This window comes from Tenrec ecaudatus, unplaced genomic scaffold (assembly GCF_050624435.1).
Source record: "Tenrec ecaudatus isolate mTenEca1 unplaced genomic scaffold, mTenEca1.hap1 Scaffold_523, whole genome shotgun sequence".
NCBI classification, from domain to species: Eukaryota; Metazoa; Chordata; class Mammalia; order Afrosoricida; family Tenrecidae; genus Tenrec; species Tenrec ecaudatus.
In genome coordinates this window covers 212,246-236,248 of record NW_027459437.1, presented here as the reverse complement: position 1 = coordinate 236,248, position 24,003 = coordinate 212,246, and the positions used below count along the sequence as shown (strand labels likewise).

The following is a 24,003-nucleotide window of genomic DNA, read 5'->3' as shown; positions in this document are numbered from 1 at the left end:
AATGTTCACACATGTGAATAAAAGATTATTTTATAACAAATAGAGATTGGGCAATCAAATATAAATATAAAAAAATAAACAAAGAGTTGGATCCCTACCCCACAGCATACAAACTACCAATTCCTTACTGTGTGACTCTCAAAGAGAATGACAAATCAATGAACCTTTAAGATGATTATGTTAATTAAAGCATCTGGAAACATTTTACATGGGATATATAAAGAGCTATTATAAACTAAAGATTATTTTATAGGAGAACTATAAATTGTAAAATAACTTTAGAAACACTTTTAAACTCACCATCAAGTAGAGTTAGACATATAAGCTGCAGATAGGACACAGGAGAACTGCTGTACAGAGCTTCCAAGATTCTAAAGCCATGACAGGATGCTAATGGGTGTGTACCTCTGACCTTGAGGATAGAAGTCCAACACTTAACACATGTCAAAAACAAGGCTCCATAATAAACATTTATTAGATTGAAATTTATATCTATACATATATAAATTACATATAAATGTAAATGAAGAAGTATATATCCCCCAATAATGAGTGCACTTTTGAATCCCAATATAGATAATGTTTTTAATATACCATTATTTGTAGTACCTAATGCAGTTAGATCAGTGGTTCTCCACCTATGGGTTGAGACCCTTTTGGGGGTTGAAGGACCCTTTCACAGGGGTTGCCTGATTCATAACAGTAGTAAACTTACTGTCATGAAGTAGCAACAAAAGTAGTTTTATGGTTGGAGCTTCACCACAACATGAGGAACTGCATTAAAGGGTCGCAGCATTAGGAAGGTTGAGAATCACTGAGTCAGACAGGTGGTCTATACAAGTACACAGTCTAGCTATGCCCCCTTAACTTTCTCCAAATTATTTACCTGGGTTTGTCGCCTGCCAATGTGAACGAGGAAAAGTTGTCCCTCATAGTGGTTACTGTCAGGCTGCTAATTGCAAGGTCAGCAATTGGAAACCACCAATTTCTCCTCGAAAGCATGAGTGACATGGCTTTTTACTCCGTTATAAAGTTACAGTCTTGGAAACCCACTGGGGCTGTCATATAAGACAATCGGGCAGCTTGGCCAACAATACATTGGTACCGTTGTGCCTTGTGGTTATGTAAATAAACTGTCTGAAACCTAACCTACAGATTAGTTACTTTGGAATTCATGTTACAACTAATTGAGTTATTTCAGAGACAGAAATTGGGATCTCACTACCAACAAAAAAGAAGAACCAGGGGGACTTGCGGCAAGATGGCGAAGGAGTAACAAACACCAGAGGAACTCCACAGAATTCAAGCTAGGAGAGTTACTTAGAGATAACTGAACACTGCTGGAATGCAGGAGGAGCATCATAAAGACAAGTAGGCACAGACCCATGGGGTTTTGAGGGGCTGGGGGCTTTTGGTTTACTTCAGTGGAGGCCGGCTGGGGCTTGACCTTTGCCCCGCCACTGTCTCTGCCAGAGCCAGGACCATTTGGAGCCTGTAGGGCTGCTTGGTCTCAACACAGCCACAGTTTGCCACCACCTGCCTTGGGGCAGGCACTAGACCTTTGCATCTCCTCTCTGTCACCCTATCAGTCTTGGAGGGCTGTGCAGCAGCCTTTTCTCAACACAGCCACAGCTTGCTGCTACCACCTCCGAACAAGGATTAAACCCTTGCAGCTCCTCTGGCCTGGATAAGGGCTCAGCTACATTGTTGCTTTCTATCCATCTCTTCACTATATTCCCCCTCCCCCGCCCCTCATGGGCACATTTGGCTTGCTTTTTAACTTTTTTTTCTCCTCTTTTCCTCTTTCTTGGTCTCTCACACTCTACTGCTAACCTCCAGACCACTCCCTTAGCTTAGGGCATTTACACCTGAGCCACACGCAGCTAGGTGAGCTCCACCCTGTGTAGTTAGCAGGCTGGAAAAATCCCTGCTGGCCCCCAACAGGGGATACTCTGCTCAACTTCTGACTGGGGAACTCCTTCCAGCCTTTGTGCCTGTGGGGCATAAGGCAGCTCGGCCAACACTCCTCAACAAAAGTTACTGCAGGAGCCTCTGCCCAACCTCTGCAACACCAAAGCAGGCAACCCTTCTGGGTCACTCCCCCGAGAGGGAAGCCACAGGAGGACAAAGTGGTAGGTTAATTCCATAGTGAAATAAGCTATAGGCAGTTCAAAGTCTCCCAGAGAGAGCCAGTGCTCTTCGACTCCCTGGAAAATGGCACCTGGCTCATCTAAAACAACGCAACACAAGCAGCCATCAGCCCCAAAAACCTCAACAAAAAAAGGAGAGGAACAAAAGGCAAAGCCAGAAGATGTCCTGAACATAATGCATGCATAGAGGAAGCAGACATTGAGCTGCCACAGAAAGAAATTTTCAGAATGTTACTTGGAGTCAGGGGATATGAGGGAAACAATACAGAAAAATGATGAAATGATAGAAAAGGTAAAAACCATAAATCAAAGAGAAATACAGGAGCTTAGGGAGGAGATAACAAAAACCAGTAGCACACTCATGGACCTCGACAAGCAACTGGAAGAATCAGAGGCCCGCATCAGTGACTTGGAGGACAGCCAAGCAGACTTCAACAAACGAGAACAAAAATCTAATAAGATCATCAGAGAAGCTGAAGAAAACTTAAGAACTAAGTCTGATGCTATGAAGCGGTACATCATTAGAATTATTGGCTTACTGGAGGAAGACAAAACAAAGAAGTCATCTGCAACAGTAGTGAGAGAATTCTTGGAGGAAAGCTTCCCCAGCTTAGTGAATTAAAACAAGGCAACCATTCAGGAAGCTGAAAGAATCCCAGCAAGACTGGATCCCAAGAAGAAGTCATCAAGGCACATAATAGTTAAATTATCCAACTTTGAGGAAAAGGAGAAAATCATGAGAGCAGCTAGGGGAAAACAAGCAATCATATATAAAGGTTCCCAAATAAGAATATGATCAGACCTATCAGCAGAAACTATGAAGAAGAGAGAGTGGAGTAACATTTTCAAAAAATTGAAGGAAAACAATGCAAACCCAAGAATACGCTACCAAGCCAAATTATCAATCAAGATAGATGGAGAAGAGTCATTACATTGCACGCTCATCTCGATAATATGATCACTGAAGACAGATTTGTGCATAAGCAAATGTGGTGAAGAAAGTTGATGGTGCTCAGCTATCAAAAGATATAGCATCTGGGATCTTAATGGCTTGAAGGTAAAAAAGCGGCCATCTAGCTCAGAAGCAACAAAGCCCACATGGAAGAAGCATACCAGCCTGTGCAATCACAAGGTATCAAGGGATCAGGTATCAGGCATCATCAGAACAAAAAATCTTACCATAGTGAATCAGCGGGGGAGTGTGGAGTGGAGACCCAAAGCCCATTTGTAGGCCACTGGACATTCCCTTACAGAAGGGTCTTGGGGAGGCGATGAAACAGTCAGGGTGTGATGTAGCAACGATGAAAATTACAACTTTGATCAAGTTTCTGGGTGCTTCCTCCCCCCCTCCAACTGTCATGGTCTGAATCCTGACTTGCAGGTCTGACTAGACCAGGGGATGTACACTGGTGCAGATGGGAACTGAAAATGCAGGGAAGCCATGGCAGATAATCCCCTCAGGACTGGTGGTGTGAGTGGTGATATTTGAAGGGCACAGTGAGGTTGGGTTGGAAAAGTGGAACCTATTTCAAGAATCTACATGTGACCTCCTCCCTGGGGGACATACAACAGAAAAATGGGACACAGAAATATATGACAAAATAACAATTTATAAATTATCAAGGGTTCATGAGGGAGGAGGGAGTGAGGAGGGAGAAGAAAAATTGAGGACCTGAAGCCAGGGGCTTGGGTGGAGAGCAAATGTTTTGAGAATGATGAGGGCAACAAATGTAAAAATGTGCTTTACACAATTGATATATGTATGGATTGTATTAGGAGTTGTATGAGTCCCTAATAAAATGACTTTAAAAAAAAAAAAGAACCAGGAGTAGGGGCCTTTAGATCCCAGATTCTTTCACAGAAATTCTTCAATCCAGCAGACAGGCAGCTGTGACACAAGAGTGGACATGAAGGGAAGAAGCAGCAACAGAGACATGGTGGCAGCAGAACCAAGAGCCTGAGACAGAGCAGTGGCATTCCCAGACCACAGAACAAGAGAGCTAAGTGCCTTTGGGCAGGAGGTTAGAGGTGAAATAGGGGTACATTTGAGTTCTTATCTGGGGAACTAGATTTGCCAACCCACATAGAGCTAAGTGTGTCTGGTATAAGGCTAAGGTGCAGAGAGAGAATTTATCCGCAGAACTAAGAGAACTTTGTAATTTTTGTACATTTAGGACAGAAGCCAGGGGGTTGCAGGGCCTGACCTCACCTGCAGGTACGGCTGTCAAGATGCTGTCCCAGAGAACTGTACCTTGAGGCACTGATGATGCTAAATTGTGTGTTAGGGTGGAAAAGTGACTTCTTTGTCAAACATAATTTGAGGAGAGCATTTATTGAACTTTAAGAGACAACAAAAGATACGCACACACATCATATGGATAAGGGAGGCCATTAGCAGTTCAAATGCAACTGAGGATTCAGAGTCGAGACCCTAGATAAATAGGACACAGAACAAAAGGCCATGTCACAGATCATGATTGGTGGCAAAGCAATACATCAGATACAGGTGGGACTGCAGCAGCAGGAATGGGACCATAATTGGGACATGCACATTATTAGATAGAAAGACTTAAAAGATTGGTCCAGGGCCTTCAAACTGAGGCAATCAAGGCCAGACTCATAACAATGGCCCCTGTGCTGTCCTCGCTTAGGTGAGCTCCATCAAGGATACATCTAGGCAGGCCCTTGGAGGGGGATGGATGGAGAGGAGTGCAGGCAATCTATTTTGTAAGGCATTTTCCGCAAGGGTAAGATGATCTACATTCTTGGCTAATTATCAAAAGGAATTCAATGGAGGCTTAATCAAACTGGGGAGGCAGCAAATGGACAGAGTTGTCACTGTCATCAGCAATGCAAACCTTAAACCCAACTCAGTGCCACAGAGTGGATTCTGGTTACAGTGACCCTTTAAAGGGAGGTGGAATGGCCCCTTGTGGATTTCGGAGACTATAACTCTTACCAAGATTGGAAACCTTGTTTTTCTCCTCAGGGGTGACTTGTAATTCTGAACTGCTGACCTTGCAGTTAGCAGTCCAATCTGTAACCACTATGCCACCCGCCTTTTGCAAATTGGAGTGCTCACAATTTAAGTTCTAATACAATTATACATGGTTACATTATCAGCAAATTCTATCATTCCGGGAGATGCGCAAATTGCTCGGACCCCGACCAATGGGGCAGCCTGGGTTCTTGTACACTGGTGTTTCCTGGGTTCAGACCCCAGAAAGCTCAGATCCCTCCTGCTTCCCCTCAAACTCCTCTGCCCAGTGCTGACCCCAGGAACCCCAGGGATGCTCACCCTGCTTGGAGTCAGGTGAATGGATTTGGTTCACGACCCAGTCAGAAGTTGAAGTCCTTCCTTGTCATGCTTCAATGTGCAAGACACTAGTACCAGATTTCTAGCTCCCTAGACTGGACTGTATTTCTCTGTGGCAAATCTTTGTTCTGAAACAGAAGAGGAGGCAATGTTGAAAAAGGCATATCACTTTCTTGGCCTGTACTTCTTGCGCTAAATAGTGACCACCCCCACCACCTGGGATCAAAATCCTGCTCAAAGCTGAGGGTTTGCATTAAACAAGGGTCCACTCTATCTTTGCAGAGCAATTTTACTAATTTCCCAAATATCATGATCAACTTTGGATCCACAAAGTGGAAGTACTTAAGGCCTCAAATTTCTCAAGCTCCATTGAAGGTAAATATCTTCTTTTCACCAGCAATCTAACTGAAGAACGGAATATTTTATGAAGAATGTTCTTTAAAAGCCCATAACGGAACCTCAGACCAAAACCCTTGACATATCTGGTGAAAGTGATCAAGCTGAATCACGCTCATATCTGCCACTCCAACTCAGGCTGAGCTTCTCATTAAGTAAAACCTACTCCAATCCCCTTGCATCCTGGGTATTCTTTACAATATCTATTGTGTGAAGAAATCCCTATGGTTGGGTAGCCCATTTATGCACAATAGTGTAGTAACTAGAGAAAGTTTTTGTACAGGTGGACAACAAGAGACAGAGCGACACCAATAGCACATCCTAGAGGTACCTTGGCCAAGATAGAGATATTCTAAACAAGAAAACAAGCCAGGGGAATCCTTATTTGCTACTCTCTTAAGCTCTTGTGTTTACAGATGTCCGATTTTAAAGCCTTTGGGAAAGACTGCAGCTTACAGTCATGGAATGGCAAGGGGTCATGGTAAGAGCCAAGGTGAGGGAAGATGCTTAAAAATGCAAGATGTATCCAGAAAAGAGATGACTGATCAAACCATTTTGTCATCTTGACCTAAATTCTGGATTCCAAGCTTTCTAGGTAATGCTGACTGATGGCAAACAACACACACTGTAGTAGTGGGCTTATTGGCTTGGGTTCAAGGATGTCCCATCCATAGTCTCAGGTGTGAGTGACGATTTGTCCCGTCAAGAGGGGTGTAAATCATTTATCACTCTAGAGGATCCAGCCAGAGCAAGTGATCTATGAGAGTCGAGTGGGTTTCAGGATGTTCAGAAAGTTTACAATCAACTGAATCACAATTCAATTCCATGAGAAACTTCAAGGCTAACTGTAAGACAGATTAAAGTTGAAGATTCTGGCAGCTAGACAGGAGAGTATTCACGCAATATGAATAGACGCTTTATTCTTTTTGTCTAAGTTCACGTTATTGGGTGAAACATAACAATAATTGTCAGAGTAACCTTATTAATATTTTCTATGAGACCAGTAATAACCTGTAAACAAGGTCAGATAATGATACTTCAAGAAAACTGTAGAGCAATATTGATAATGGATCTACATGAAAAAGTTCTTGAAAACATTGGGAATAGAGTCAGAAAACACATGAAAATAATTACACATGATAATTAAGTAGAATCTATCCTAGAGTTGATTTAATATAAGAAAATGAGCACTGTAATATATACCAATTAATGTAAAAAAGAATTAATAATCTAAATAGACACAAAACTTACTAAACAAAGTCAAAGACTTTTCATGCTAAGGAAAAATAACTCTACAAATCTAACATAAAACAAATATAGTTCAAAATGTTAATATGCTAATATACATTCCTAAAAAGAAAAAGTCATACTTGAAAAAACATCACCCCACGTCAGAAAAAGGACAACCATAAATGTCCACTTTTACCAGTGATATTAAAAATTGACTGTATGTTCTAACTAGAGCTACCAGGTTCACTTTTTTTTAAGGAAGAGGCTTCCAAAAAGACATAAAAATTCCTTTAATCATAATTTAATTATCACATCCATAAAATATTCACGATATGCCATGAATAGCTAATAAATGCTAAAACATTGTAGGCTACATTTAAACACGCTGAAATAACTCTTGGTACTTAACTCCCTAACTATTAATTGTTAATCAGAAGTGGAAGGGGAAGGTGGGGGGAGAAAGAGGGAACCTATCACAATGATCTACGTATAACTCCCTCCCCAGGGGGATAGACAACAGAAAAGTGGGTGAAGGAAGACATAGGGCAGTGTAAGAGATGAACAAATAATACTTTACAAATTATCAAGGGTTCATGAGGAGGGGGGAATAAAAATGAGAAGCTGACAGCAAGGGCTCAAGTAGAAAGAAAATGCTTTGAGAATGAGTATGCCAACAAATGTACTAATGTGCTTGACACAATGGATGGAGGTGTGGATTATGATAAGAGTTCTACAAGACCCAATAAAGTGATTTAATAAAAAAAGAAATACAGCATGATCAAAATTATAGCATTTATCTTACAGAAAAGGAAGTACAAATGTATTCAGATTAAAACCCTGAAACAGGGAATTTGTTTCCACCCATTCTGTGATGAAAGCATGAATTTAGAGTCCTGTAGTTTTCTGTAGTGTTGAAGGTCCTCATATACTGATGAATTAATAAACTAAACCAAGGCATTCGTGTGCACATATAATATTAGAGTGACTATATAGACACACATATATGTATGTGATACACACACATATATGTATGTGATACACACACATATATCAAGCTGGACAACAGATAGGATTGATGCTCACCCAAAAACTGAAGTTTGGGGACTTGAACACACTGAGCCATGGATGCTCTAGGTAGCATTGGACCCATGGGCTTCAGTTGGACTGGGCTGGGATGTTCTCTTGATGAAAAGCTCTCTCTTATGCATATGTCAGTGTCTATAGTTTTATTTTTCTAGAGAACCCAGCCTAAGGCAGATCCCCATCACATTAGTGTCATATGAGGGCGAAAAGGTGTACCTGACATGCTGCTCTTGGAGAAAAACACATCACAAGGAAAGTGTGAAAAGATAATCAACAATTCCCTGACACTGAGCCAGTCCTATGCTCCTCTAGGTCTGTGGAATTTTGGTGGAAGAAAATCTATTTATAACAAAAATATCAGAGGGGCCAGCCCCAATCCCAACTAAGAGGACAGCTGCCCCTTCCCCCAGAAGAATTTACTTCAGAGGACAACACTGAAGCTACAGCTCAGGGAAAGGGACATGTCTGATCAGAGCACACGGGAGAAAATGAAGGGGGAGGAAGAGAGAGTGGAGCACACATCCTGGCCCACCAAGCTTTGAGGACAATATGCCTGCTCTGAGCAGCCCATGCAAAAAGAAGCACTATGGCTGCCCCGACTATGAGTCATGACATCCCTCACTGACCTATAGCCCTATAGGGGACAACACTGGAGACAGTTTGGGAATTGCATCCGATCTGACCCCACCACACCCAGGCAAAACACTAAGGGTGTTGTGCAACAGAACAGCAAGGGAAGTAGAGCAAGGAAGTCCCAAGAGTACCAAAATTAGACTCGGGGGCCAAAGCGTGGCACCCCATCAGACTCCACAGAAAAGCACTCCTAAAGGTCAACATAGAGACCTCTAACTTTTTACAGGCTTTTCTCTTTTTTCCCTTTTTTTCTTGTTGCTGTTGTTTTGTTTTCTTTTGTCATTTTGTTTTGCTCTTTTGTGTGTATGTGTGCTTGTGTGTGTGTATGTGTGTGTGTGTGTGTGTGTGTGTGCATATTATATCTGCACTTCTAACTAGATAATATAGGCCAGATAAACAATCTGGAGGAGAAAGCAACAGGACCCATGGTTGGGGCGGGGAGCATGACATGGGAGAAGGGGAGGTGGGGGAAAGAAAGTGGTGTTAACCAACCCAGGGAAAAGGGAACAATCAATAAGTGATCCAAAATAGTGGGAAACAGAAAGATTTCTCCAAGTCATCTCCCCCAAATATATGTTAGACTTAGGACACTGCTCACAATTAATGGTAAATAATTGTCAAGTTACCTCCCTGAAGGCAATCAGCTGTCAGAGGACTGTCTAGTCCCACCACATATAGGGCCCATCCCTGCTGTTAAGGACAATGGGATACTTCCCCCTAAAGGCTTCAATTTAGACCCTGCAAGGTGGGTTTACAGTACACCTTACTGATAATGATTTCTACAGTGAACCAGAGAACAGGTCAAACCTGCTCAGTGACATCCAAAGTTAGGCTGCCATGCTGAATCTCGGGTCCGCCCATCTTGTCACATGCACACCCTTACTCCCTCCTCTTCCAACAGCATATGAACCCCTACAGCATCCCACTCCCATTACTATATTACCTATAGCACAACACTTTCCTGTGATGGATTTCTTCACCTGTAATTAGGGGGCCTGCACATCCCCAGATGATATAAAAGCCTTGGTTAGCAATAAATATTTCTCTCCCCATGTGGACCACCAAGTGAGGCTGAGGTGAACATGCAACTATGAAATGTGTCTGACTCCATTATTTCAATCCCTCTTCTATCTCTCATGCTCCCTATGACTTTACTATAATCTTTATTTATTATCACTGTACAATTGCACCAACCGACCCGCTGTGATGTGTTAGGGTCTGGCCTTTCCCCTGACACAAAATAAGTGGCAAGGAGGGTGTAAGATGCCTGGTAGGGATTGATCAAGGCAATGTAACTGAGAAGAATTACTGAAACCCTGAAATTACTGAACTACAGACAGAGCATGATAGTGGGACAAGAGGAAAGTAAAAGGAAATAGAGGAAAGAACTAGGAGACAAAGAGCATTTACAGAAGTCTAAATACAAGCATGTGCATATGTAAATATATTTATATTAGGGTGGGGAAATAGATCTAGGTGCATATATTAATAGGTTTAGTATTACGGTATCAGATGGACATTGGGCCTCCATGCAAGTGCTCCCTCAATGCAAGAACACTTTGTTCTATTACCTGGCATTCCACGATGCTCACCTTCCTAAGATGATAGCTGAAGACAACTGTGTGCAAAGAAAATGTGAAGAAAACTGATGGAGCCCAGCTACCAAAAGATATAGCATATGGGATCTTAAAGGGTTGAAGGTAAACAAGTGGCCATCTAGCTTAGAAGCAAGAAAGCCCACATGGAAAAAGCACACAACCTATGGATTGATTACAAGGTGTCGATGGGATCAGTATCGGGCATATTGTGAATGAAGGGGAGTGAAGATTGGGGATCCAAAGCCCGTCTGTCAGCAACTGGACAGCCCCTTACAGAAGGATCATAGGGAAGAGACGAGCCAGTCAGGGTACAGTGTAGAAACAATGAAAATACAACTTTCCTCTACTTCCTAAATGCTCCTCCTCCCCTCCACTATCATGAACCTAATTCTCTTACAAATCCAGCTAGACCAGAGGATGCACACTGGTACAGATAGGAACCTGAAACATAGGGAATCTGGGACAGAAGATGCCTTCAGGACCAGTGGTGAGAGTGGTGCTATCATGAGGGTGAAAGGAAGGTGGGGCAGAAAGGGGGGACCCATTACAAGGATCTACATAAAACCCCCTCCCTGGGGGATGGACAACAGAAAAGTGGGTGAAGGGAGACATCGGACAGTGTAAGGATGAAAAAATAATAATTTATAAATTATCAAGGGTTCATGATGGAGAGGCAGTGAGCAGGGAGGGGGGAAATTGAGGAGCTGATACCAAGGGCTCAAGTAGAAAGCAAATGTTTTGAGGATGATAAGGTAACACATGTACAACTGTGCTTGACACACAATGGATAAATAGATAATAAATAGATAAAGCTATCATGTTAACCTTGAAAAAACACAGAGCTCTTACAAGGCACAATGCACACATAGCCTCTCTGCACCAAAGGTCAACACTCACATTTATAACACGTAAGGAAACTTAGTAGACTCATAGTCACACTTGATATAAGAAATCAGTATAACACTAAGAGCCTTATATTCATGGGGAAACATGACATCATGCTCCTGAGAGGAAAGTACTACACTTGTTTATATAACAAAGTATTCCCATTACTCAGCTCACATACTGCAATAGCATCACTGAGTATGAAACATACACAAATATACATATACACACGCACGCACACATCTTTCCGTTTTTAATGAAAATATTCATACCTACTGAGGCCAGGTTTCTAAAAGTTTCCATCATCCCGTGTCTCTATAGTTTCCTCTCAGAAAGGTCCAGCAATGCCCATTCTTCCTCGGAGAAATTCAGAGCCACCTCCTCAACAGCCACAGTGTCCTAAAACATCCCGTATATTCTGGCTTGGCAAGGTACCATGCATTCCACTATGTGAAAGGATGAAGAAGACAGTCCTGGGGAAACAGAGACTTCACATGGGCATTAGACACAGGGGTCTTGCTCTAAGGATTTCCATCAGGGTTTAGCTAACCCACTTCACCCACTAGATCAGCTGTTCTGAACCTGTGGGTTGCAACTCCTTTGGGGGTTGAACAACCCTCTCAAAGGGTTCTCCCGTTCATAACAGTAGCAAAATTACAGTAATGAAAATAATTTTTTGGTTGGGGGGTGAGCACACATGAGGAACTGTATTAAAGGGTTACAGCATTAGGAAGGTTGAGAACCACTGCACTAGACACACTCCCTCACTAATTACATGTTATCCCAAGGACTGCATGCTTCTAGCATAATGAGTTTATCTCTGTACAGTTTGTCTGTGACCAACTGCAGCCTTATTTCTATCTAGCTGTTTCAGAATAGAGAACAGTCAGAACACATAAATCAGATGAATGATCAAAAATAAAAGCCTCGATTCCAAATTCATATCCTCTCTTCCATTGGAGGGAGGATTGAAATTAGAATATTTATCAGAACAGGAAGCACAGGGTGAAAGGAAGATGACAACTAGGAAACACTGCAGAATTTGTGCTTCTCCCTGTCGCCCCTCCTTAGCCATTGGAGAGCTGCTGGTATGAACTAACAAAGTAGGGACCCAAAGCCCTGGAGTCATGGTATCCTCTTGGAGAATTCTACGTGATCAAGAGCTGACGTGTTACCTGGTGATAGAGATGATTATTTGGGGAATTATGAAATTTTCTATAGAGTGTCTATGTTACTCGCCTACTTTCCAGTCACTCTGCAGTTGCACGCTTGTGTATTTTGTATTTTCAATGAGATAGGACAAGCTATTGAAAAGGGAAACCGGGCAAGAGTGAAAGGTAACAACAGAATATAGATACCCTCTGTACACTGGTACAGATAGGAACATGGAAACAAGGAATCCAAGGTGGATGATCCATTCAGGTCCAGTGGTGAGAGTGGCGATACCAGGAGGATGGAGGGAGGGTGGGGTGGAAAGAGCGAACTGATTACAAGGATCTACATATAACCTCCTCCCTGGGGGATTGACAACAGAAAAGTGGGTGAAGGGACATTTTGGACAGTATAAGATATGACAAAATAATAATTTATAAGTTATCAAGGGTTCATAAGGGAGGGGGTAGTGGGGAGGGAGGGGCAAAAATGAGGAGCTGATGCCAGGGGCTTAGGTAAAGTGCAAATGCTTTGAGATTGATAATGGAAATGAATGTGCAAATGTGCTTTACACAATTGATGTATGGATTGTGATGAGTTGTAATATAATGATTAAAAAAAAGAATATATGCAGATATCTTGAAAATTTTCCCACTGAGACAAAGCTACTGTCATGTAATTATTATGGACTGCTCCCCTCAAAAAATACTGGATACGCACATCAATACACACTAAGCTCATAGGATATACTGACAAAAGAGCACAATATATTCAGTATCATAATAGCATGTCCTTTTTGCTGATTGGGAAAATGTACTTAGGTTCCAATTTTCTTATAAGTTGACTGAACTTCAGTGCATTTCAATGTTAAACTGTTAGGATACTAGGACTTACATACCAGGCTTTGAGATGTTTTTCACATTTTAGATTTTTAAAGATTTTTTCACATTTGCAGATCATGGAAGGACGACTAGCTGAACATGATGACCACTAGCATTCTCTCAGCTGTGGGACTGGCCTCCATGACTTGTCATACTTTTGTTCCCGCATCTTTTCAGGAGAGACCAGTCCCTGGAGAAGGACATGGTGCTTGGTGAGGGAGAGAGAGGCAAAGAAGAGAAAGGCCTTCGCCAACATGGATCGACACAGGGGCTGTCGCAATGGCTCCAACGTGGGAACATGTGAGGATGGTGCAGGACAGGGCAGTGTGTCGCGCTGTTACATAGAGGGCTTTAGGGGCTGGAATGGACACGAAGCCACCTAACAACAACATAGAAAAGGTTGCACTTTATGCTAAGATTTCACAGCATGGCCAACTAGCTATGGCATAAAGTCGCATGAGCTGTCACGGTCACTCCACAATTCTGCTACAACAGTGTAACCTAGTGTCGACCCAATAAGCCTTTCAAAATCTCATCCACAGCAGTGCATCGGGTGCCGGGTTTTAAAGCCTTCCCTTTCCTTCATGATGAACCAAAACCAAATGGACTGCGGTCAAGTACATTTTAACTCATTTTGACCATAAAACAGGGAGTGGAACTGCTCGCTAGTGTTTCCAAGTCTGTAAATCTTCACGGGCCCACGCAGCCTCCTTGGCCTCCCTTAATGGGCCTGGAATGCTGGAGCCACAAAGGGTCTGGCCAGCGGCATCGATTAAACCAGTGAACCACTAGGGCCTCTTTCACACAACATGTTCATGATAAAACACTGCATTTATTCAGCAACCACGATTCTGAGGCAATTTCCAAAAAGATTTGGCCACATTGGCTCATTTAGTCCTCTTGTCACTCACTTTTAAGCAGATGTTGCTCCCAATGGGATAGAGCTGAAGTCACCAACATTACTCACAATTTCAGTATTGCTCAAATGAAAACTTGTTGAACCAGGTCAGCATGCAGGTCCATGTGTGTACAACTAAATGCCTGGCAATTACATTTCTGTTCATATGCCCAGAGCTTTTTATTCTGTCAGTCATCAGTTACAGAGATGATCTGGATCTTCTGTGTAGTACAAAGAGGAGATGAAGAAAACAATCTATTCAATTCAGATAACTGGAACGCATTGTCCTGGAAAAGCCAGGACCCTCAGACAATACTGCTTACCTCAGGGCCGTACAACTGGCTCTTGCATATAAGAAATTATTAGATTGATTGAGCAAATAAAAAACCATTGAGCAAATCAGAACAAAACCAGACCAATGTGTTCTGAGAGGGCACACCATTCCAAAACCAACAGTTCAACCCTGGACACATGAGGTGGCTATGAGTTGAAAACACTCCACAGTAAAAAACAAGAACAAAAGCACAAGGCCAAATGATAATAACTCTTATGAGAAATGCAACAGAGGTGGAGTCTAAGCATTAACACATACATATTTACATTTCGTGAGCTAGTGTAGGGAGAAATAAAATGATCACTTTAGGAAACACTAGCCAGAGAACCCTGGCATGATAAGGAAATTCTAACAACATGGGAAGGTTCTGTGATGAATTTGCAAATGCTCAGTTCGATTTCCGTTTCTCAAACATACAGGCTAAGGAGTCAAAGAGCACCCAGGTCTTCAGGGGCCGGAGAGGGAAGCTCCATGGTCAGCCACTAAATGAAAAGCTCGTTAGCAATAAGCATTCATGGAACTTCCCACACTGGAAAATAAGTGGAGCATGAAGAAGCACCAGCAAGAAAGTAAAACAAAAGAGGCAATAGTTAAAAGAAATGCAAATGAGGACGTTCAGGTTTATGACCAATATGTGAAGAGCTCAAAGTCACCATTCCAGTCTCAGAGATAAAAGCTGACCATGTTGAAGTCAGAGTACGGAGGTCACAGGGCATGTTTTTCTTTCTGGTGTACATTTTTTTAAAAAATTACTGTCATTGAGTCAATTCTGACTCAAAGCATCCCCACAGAGCAGAGTAGAACAGGGCCTGCGCGTTTCTGAAACTGCAACTCTTTAAGGGAGTAGAAAGCCTCATCTTCTACTGTGGACCAGTGAGCGGTTTTGAATGGCTGAACATGTGGGTACCAACCCAACGCATAGCACACTACATCACCATGGGTGCACAGTGTTGTAATAAATTGGAGAAAACTAGATGGTAACTAACAACAAGAAAAGCATCCTTTTAAATGCCTCTAATTAATTACTCTAGTTAGGACCCAGAGCAAACATCTGTCCTCAATACAGAGGGGCGGTGAAAACAGGTACTCTCTCAGCTGATTTCATTGTGAAATCATTCTGTGTACCTGCCTATGGGGCCCTTTTGTTTACAAGTGGTTTTCCTTATCTGCCCTTAGTAGTCTAATCAATTGCATTCATTGAAAACAGTGATTTGAAGGATGTGATGGGATTAACTAATGGGTAGTCCAAAAGAGTTTGTTCCTAGAGGAGAAAATACCAGACCACAGGGTATTAGGAAGAAATGTACTTGCTATGTTTTAAGGATAGTCAAAGCCCAGGTTGAACAAATACATTTTTATAAGGATAAAGGAAGTCAGAAAGGTGTGTCGTTGGGATTTCAATGAAGAAATGCAAAAAGATTGAAATCAATAAAAAAGTAGCATGTTCCAAAATTTCATACCATTGTGTGCTCACTTTCCCTATAAGATCACTAAAGACAAATGGGGGATGAACAACAGAAAAGTGGGTGAAGGGAGACATCGGACACAGTGGATGGATGTATGGATAGTGATAAGAGTTGTCTGAGCCCAACGTAAATGATTAAAAAAAATAGCATGTTCCAAAAAACTCTCCTCCACTAATATATCAGTTCCCAAAACTGTCAACAAAAAATATTCTATTTTTTGCACTTCACAAGAGTCCACAAAAAATGTGAATCAAATTGCATTTAGCCTCAAATAGCTAATAAGGGGTCAAGAACAAGGGTTGGCATTGTCCGCACATAACTCCCTGCCACCACATCTGGTCCAACTCACAGCAGAGCTATCACAGAGCAGAACTCCCTGTAGGACTCCCACGCCTGCACATCTTTAGTGGAGCAGGCAGACTCATCTTCTCTGCACATTTCTGGTGAGTGTGCACAGCTGCCCTTGCAGTCAGCAGCCCAATATTTAACCCACTGGACAAAAGGACTCCTTTGTTCACGTGTCCCACATACAATAAAGTATCATTACAGGAACTCATGAAAGACCTACAGAAAAAGAAAAGCAGCTCCAGAAAGGCCCACCAATTTGTAAGGGAAGCTAATTCCTGACACATCAGGCTACACAGGGCTCTGCCTGCAAGCACTCACACTTCAAGATGCAGGTCCCTAAATGGAGTCCCTGAGTAGTGTGAGCAACAGAGTGCTCAGCTACCAAACAAATGATTAGAGACTGAAGGCAACCTTAGAAGAAATCAACAACTTCTGAAGTTAGCCAATGAAAATCTTACGGAGCATAGTTTTACTCTGAAACCACATACGGTCACCATATGGAACCCAATGGTAGGCAAAATGATTGATATTTAACAAGTATTACTTAATTGAGATACAAGGAGCTCATTGGTAGCCAATCCTTCATGCCATGAATGCACAAGGGGTTTTTGAAAAAGGCCATGGGAAAATGGAATAAAAATAATGGAATTTTTCCATTTGGAAGCTACTGCATATCTTTTCCTAATAGATTATGCTAAACAGTGCAAAATTATGCTAAATAGAATAATGTCATAAATCTTTTTAAATTCCTCAAATATTGTACATCTTTAAAGTATTTAGGATCCCTGTTCATCTTCCATGATAATTCAGAAAGAATACTAAGCTATTTACATATAGCATCTCTCTTAAAGATCTATTAAAGCTGATATTAATTTTATTCTCTATCTATGGTAAAGAGACCAGTTAGGTTACCGTATATATGTACGATACACATAAAAACTTGAGAGCTGAAAATTTACAGAATGACTTTATTTTTCTGGGTCCTGCAAATTTTACAAATTCAACTGTGTGGTTTTTCATGTTATAGTTAGAAACTCAATCTCCTTGTAGTTTTGAATTTTCCTTCTTTGATAGATTGCCAGGTTTCATAGGTTCTGGCATGTGTGTACATACACACATGTGTGTCTTGCTTAGTTTTTTATGTCCCTGAGCATGATAATGGTTACCATGGATAGGTGTTCATGGAAAGGCTGGAAGTTTGTGTCTACTCAGTCTCCAGGGAAGAAAGCCTGGGTGATGCACTTGAGAAACCAGTCACTGAAACCCCTCGGCAACATCCCTGCACTCTGACTCACATGGAGTCCCCAGGAGTTGGTGTGGGTTTGATGGCAGATGCTTGATTTGGTTCATTCCTTTGGGGGAAAAATGAATTCTGGTATCATTTGCTACTCTGCAGGCTGGCAGTTCAACCTCACCAGCACATCTGCAAAAGGAAAATGAGGCTGGTTGCTTCTGTATAGATTTTGTTATCAGATACCTATGGAGGAACACTATGAGTCAGAATTGACTGTGTGGCAGTGAGTTTGTTTTGGGGGGTGGGACAAAGTTTCTAGGTGGCACAAACAGCTTGCACTAGACTGTTCCCCTGAGGCTTGATGGGGGTAAACAGCCCGCATTACTGTGGAAGAACAGGAGATCTGCTTCCACAAACATGATGCTCCAGAAAAACTATGGAACAGTTCTGCTCTATAACACATGACATAGCCATGAGATGGAACTAACTCCATGACACCTAACCAAAGGGGAAATTGAACATGATCACATATTCTTGTCTATGTATACACATGGATATTACATTGAAATTATGACTAAATCAAAAACAAATATAATTCCCATTAAGAATCACCATGTCTGCAATGAATAACATGTCAGTGTGGCCCATCTAAATTAGTCCGTGAAGAAGCCCCACTGCTCCAGTGGTTAAAGGACTGGCAGCTCCATGAAGTGGCCATCTGGTAACGCATGATTATAGCCTAGAAACCCCAACGAGGAGTGGAAGGTGCTGTGACATCACTCACAGAATCCACTGTAGCACAGTGGACAAAACAAGCCTCTTATCAAGAACGCGTGGATAAAAGGCTAGAACATTCAAGCATTACCATGCAGTGGGGCACAGAGAAAATAACATGCTATCTTACTATATATAACAGTTATATATCTGGAGGTTGCCTTCTATTAGAAATAATCATGACACAAATTTTAAAAGGAGGAGCTATTAGTAGGACTCTGTTCTTGAACAGCAAATGCAAACAAATTGAAGAGCTAACATATGAAAAAAAAGTAAATCAAAAGATTAATCAGGGCCACAGGGAAAAGGATCAAATGCAAAGCTTCACTGGAGCTGGCCGCCAGGAAACAGCTGGCGCTCAATCCATCGGGCCCCAAGCGCACTACTTGAACTCTGGTTTATACAGCAAGAAACCACGAACGGTCGGGAATACTTTTCTCCTCCGATCACAACTGTACACGCTGACTAAGGGGGGTGGAGCAGCTAGGGAACTTCCTGCTGATATCCAACATGGGCATGGGCAGCAGCCCACTAACATTTTGAATCTGGTGGGTCCGGGGACCAATGCAGAAATAGCAAGCTTAAGCAATGGAAATATAGAGGCGAGTGTCAGCAGGTTAGCAAATGAGACTTAGGGTCGTTCAGTCACAGTATGCAGCCATTAGGATGTGGATGTATGTCCACTATTAATGATTTCAAAATAAATCATGTGGGGAGAGGGGGTTGGGGAGGATGGGGACCAACTCAAGCATAAGCTGGAAAATATAGAAGCTAAATTCATCTGGTTAATTAATAAACATCAGGATATTTCAAACGCTTTCTGTATCCAGTAGGATAAATGATGGATTTCAATCTATGTCACTGTGAAAATAAAATAACTGAAATTACCAAAAAGTGCTGACCTTGACCACATGTGCCACTAACTTACATCAATTCTGACTCACAGTGACCCCAGAGGACAGAGTAGAACTGCCCTGTGGATTTTCAAAACTGAAACACTACAGGGGAAGACCTATTATTTCTCCACATTAATATATAAAATGACTTGAAAATAAGTAAGTAAAATAATTGCTGGGTCCTGCAATTCAAAAGGATGTAAAAGGAAACCAAAACTCCCTATTAAAAATATGAGTGGATATTAAATCTGGGCCAGCAAGCTCTAAGAGCCAAGAAGGATCATAAGAGGGTGGCGGCAGGGGGGAAAGTGGCAGTTTAAAGAGAGATGAGCCATCAATGCAACCAATCTCTGAGATGAGGCTTATAGGGGAAACATCCCCCCCTGGGGCTCTTCACACTCCAAGTGGAAAAGTCCAGCATCCGCAGACACAAATCTCAGGAGCTGTATTAGAGATTAAAGTCTTAGCACTCCAGTGAGTAAAGCGCTATAGGATAGATGGCTGTAGATTAAGCCTCCATTGAATTCTTTCTGATCATCAAGCAAGGAAATAGATTAAATTGGCCCAGGGACAGAGGAACTGGGAAGGTGAACACCATTCACTGATCTCCAGGTAATGCAGAGGGTCCTATAGTCAGGAGCCCAAAATGCCTTAGCAGTTGAGCCCTGACTGCCTGGGTCAGAAGGACTTGGAACAATCTTGTAAAATGCTCTATCTGGCAATGAAGGTGGCTCAGTTACAGTCCTGTCCCTGCTTCTGTAGTCCCATTTATAACATGCTGTACTGATGCTCCACCAATCAGAAACGTGTGACCGTTTCCTCTGTTGCAATCTTATTTCATTCGATTCCCGACTTGACTGTTTCCCTGAACTGCACTATGATCTCCATCCGGTGATGGGTCCGTGTCTTTGTATTCTCTTTGTCTCTTTTAATAATTAATAAATGTTCTCCGTAAATTATATTTGAGATTGGAGTTCCTTTTGTAGTCCAAATCAGAGCACAAGCTAGTTTTTGATGGGCAGAAATGGTTAAGAACATGCAGTAGAGTAAAAAGGAGACCGCGTTTTAAATATAGTTTAAAGAGAACATCTATTAAATCTTATGAGACAAAGACAGCACAAGGGCACAAACACATCATCTGAATGAAGGAAGCCACCAACAGGAGGTGGAAATGGCTTCCAAGGTTCACAACTGAGATGTGAGCCAAAGAGGGTGTGGGGGAGGGGCGGGGCAAAGGAAACTCACAAAAGCATGCATCTCAATGGCAGACATTCCATCCTTAGATAGCAGGCTTACAAAATGGGTCCAGGGCCTCCTGACCAATGCAGTCAGGGAAAGGCTAAAAGCAAGTGGCTCCTGACTAGGAGTCCCCTGGACTGTCTCCAGTTTGGTGACCTCCATCAAGGACACACACTCAGGCAAACCTCCAAGAGAAACTGCTTCTCCATGGGCTGCCTGCAGAGGTGAAGCAAAGCCACCCTGCAAAGCCTGAGGGCCAGATTACCTACTACCTTGGTTCCTGGGCAGAAACCACTCAATAGAGGCTCACTCCATGTGGGGCTCTGCAATCTATGCAAGGACCAGATCTGTGCGGGGATTTGGGGCTGTCACTGCTCTGGTACCCCTTTGCAAAGCAGGGTGCTGAGAAGTTAAGCTCTAATACAGACCTCGGTCATCAGTGGGGTGGCCTGATGACTGCAAGGCTGCCTCTCCTTTCAGTAAAGGCCACTCTGGGGTCCCCAAGCTCTCATGCCCGCGACCTGACACGAAGGGACAGGCCCCAGGCAACCCCCCCCCCCAAAAAAAAAACAAAAAAACCACGCAATCGCGCCTTTCTGGACGGAGGAACTCTGAGCAGAAAAAGCGGCCAGAGTATTTCCGCGCCCGAAGGCAAAGGCCTGCAACCAATTCAATAAGGATTTAACTGGAAATGTCCCAGGGGGTCGCGGCGACCTGGAACACTGTTGTATGGGGTGCGGGAAGTGTAACGTCCACGGGAACCCGGACACAGCTGGGACTCCAGGCCTGCAGGGGATTCCGCGCCAGGGATCAGCACAGAAACACAGAAACTCACCCACAGAAGCTCTTGGGCCGCACTCTTGGATCCTTCTCACTCAGAGGAAATGGGTTCAGCAGGAAACTATCACCTGGGGAGGGGGTGGGGTGGTCTCTGTGGGAAGGGGCGGGGCCTGGAGGTAATGAGGGTGTCGTGGAGGGAGGTTCCTGGAGGTGAGGCTCAGGGCCTGGCAAGGCAAAGGATTCATTCTTAGTAGTTTCTTCTTAGTCTGGAAGCCCTGCTGAAATCTGAGCACTTTGGGTGGCCCAGCTTGCATTTGAAAAGCGTTTGCATTTGAATCCCAACACCACACAAGTCCAGGCACAAAGACAAACTGAAAGAAAAGTGATGGGTGGAAGGCATGCTTCCCAAGTGGGAATTTCCCCAAGAGACACTCCAGCAGCTAGGGCCACAGAGACACACACTTGACAGCATCTGCTGCCATCTGCTCCACCTGACCACATCTCTCCTGCTTTTCACCTGGACGCCTCTAAAACTCAGACACTGATTTCAGGCTCTGCTCCCTGTGCTTCAGGCTCTGCTCCCTGTGTATGATCAGGTGAGCATCAAGATGGGGAATCCCTGAAAATGCCAGTTATCCTGTTGTCTTCTTCTCCTCCCTTGCTCTCTCTCTCTCCCAGCACTGCTTAAGATTTATTTCCCCCCAATCTGTGGGTTCTTATGTTCACATAGGTTTTTATGAAACCTTTCTATGTGAACAAGTGTCTATTTTGACCAAGTTACAGTCAACTAATTGTCCTACACAGAATGTTTCCTTTAATATATTTCATGTGTTGAGGTCTCTCCTTTCTATTTCTATGTTATTGAGGGTTTTTATCAGGAATAGGTAGTAGATATTGTCAAATGCCTTTTACGCATCTATTAATATGATATGGTTCTTATTATTTGTCCTATTTATGTGGTTGGTTACATTAATTTTTTCTAATATCGAAACATTCTTGTATCCCTGGTAATAATCCCACTTAATCAAGTTGAAATATGAACTCAAAGTCAGGGATAGGCGCTCTCTAACTCAATCCATCCCATTTCCACAAATGTAAAGATAAATTGGTCTGATGTATGATCTACTCACTCACCTAAACCAATAGTTATGTAATCATCAAATATGTTCCTTTATTGTTAAAATATTAGTATAATATATTCTGTTGTAGAGTGTATTTTATAAATAATTTTACCCCATATTCTCTGTAGTCATAAAATTTTCTTTTAAAGTTTCTCATGCATTAATAAAAAGGTTTCTTGTACAAATCTATATTTATTCAATTTTGTCCTTTACTATTGATTCATATTGCAGGTATACATATTAAAACCATGATTATATTTTTTTTCAACAAGATTCTGGAATGATTATTACTTTACTGCTTATTTTAAAAAGAAACACTCTAACATTTCAGTACTTATTGTACATACAGTCCCTGTACAAGAGAGGTTGTTAGGTGTCACTAAGTTAGTTCCAAATCATAGTGACCATATCACCACAGGGAGAAACACTGGCTTGCCCTAAACCGTCCTCATAATTGTTCTTATATTTGAGCCCATTGTCTCAGCCTCTTTCAATCTAAAAAGTTTTCCTCTTGTTTACCAAGCTCCATGGTTGAAGTGATATATCTCTTGTTTTTGCCTCCGGTTTGCAAATACACAAAACTCTAAAGGTTTTACATATATGGAATAAGAAAATACATTTAAAAGAAGAACAATAAAGTCAGAGCTGTTGTGTGAATTCTGACTCATAGAACCACAGAGAGCAGAGAAACAGCTCCTTAGGCTTTTGTGTTTTACATTTTATAGAACATGTTTCATCTTTACCACAGCAAGTAGTGTCCTTATAGACAATAGTCCAAAACTAGACAGGTGATGCAGTGGTTGATTTTCTCAGTCTCAGACATGTATAAGCACCACCTGGAAGTTAAAATGTACTCGACTATCCAAGAGCTGAAGAACATATTCAGTTTATTTTGTATACAACTGTGTCGATATGGTAGAAGTGTATTCTTAATTGTTTTATGAGGCCCTGAGCACAGCTGTGAGATTCTGGTTGTAAGAGAATGACATCCTGACCCACTATCACAGTGACTCAGGCGTCACCTTTTCCGATGTGGATACTGAATGTCACAGGTTGGTGCTTTTAGCTCAGTGCTGTATGGGATATGTGACTTTGATCATACATGTAATACTAATCTAACCGTTTTTCAGGATAAGAATCTGGTGGGGGGGGTTTTCCCCACTAAGACCTACACATTGCATTATTTCCAACTCATCTGAATTATTTCCTGTATGGTCAGTGTTATGAAGAACAAACTTTCAGATACGTTGGTGGGAATTTAAGCACCAGGAACTACTGTTTTTGATGTCTCTGCCACATCCATATTAACCTCTACCACATCCATATTTTCCTGAATATCTGTGCTTAATGAAGTCTGTCCTGACTGAATTTTCACTTATGTGTTTCCCAATCACACCCATGACTATGCTTCTCCTATTCCGGGTCACGCTGAGACAGGACAGAAGTGGCAGTGTCCTAGCCGGAAGTGAGGGTCATAGCTAGGTTCCTACTTGCTGTGCACGGTGTGGAGCCAGAGAAGTGTTGCAGCCTGAGCTCTGTGTAGTCGGCGCGCCCACGTTGGGGTCGTGTTGGTGACCAGTTGGGGTGAC

At 42.3% G+C, this 24,003-nt stretch overlaps 1 long non-coding RNA gene across 2 annotated transcripts in view; it reads right to left on the bottom strand.

Moving 5' to 3' along the window:
• Positions 1-24,003, bottom strand: part of LOC142436643 (uncharacterized) — an 80,234-nt gene that overhangs the window by 23,450 nt on the left and 32,781 nt on the right. For both annotated transcript variants that reach the window (XR_012782053.1, XR_012782052.1), the window contains exons 3-4: positions 5,449-5,594; positions 301-412 (exon numbers count right to left, since the gene is read on the bottom strand). This is a non-coding gene — a long non-coding RNA (uncharacterized LOC142436643). The remainder of the gene's footprint in view (positions 1-300; positions 413-5,448; positions 5,595-24,003) is intronic.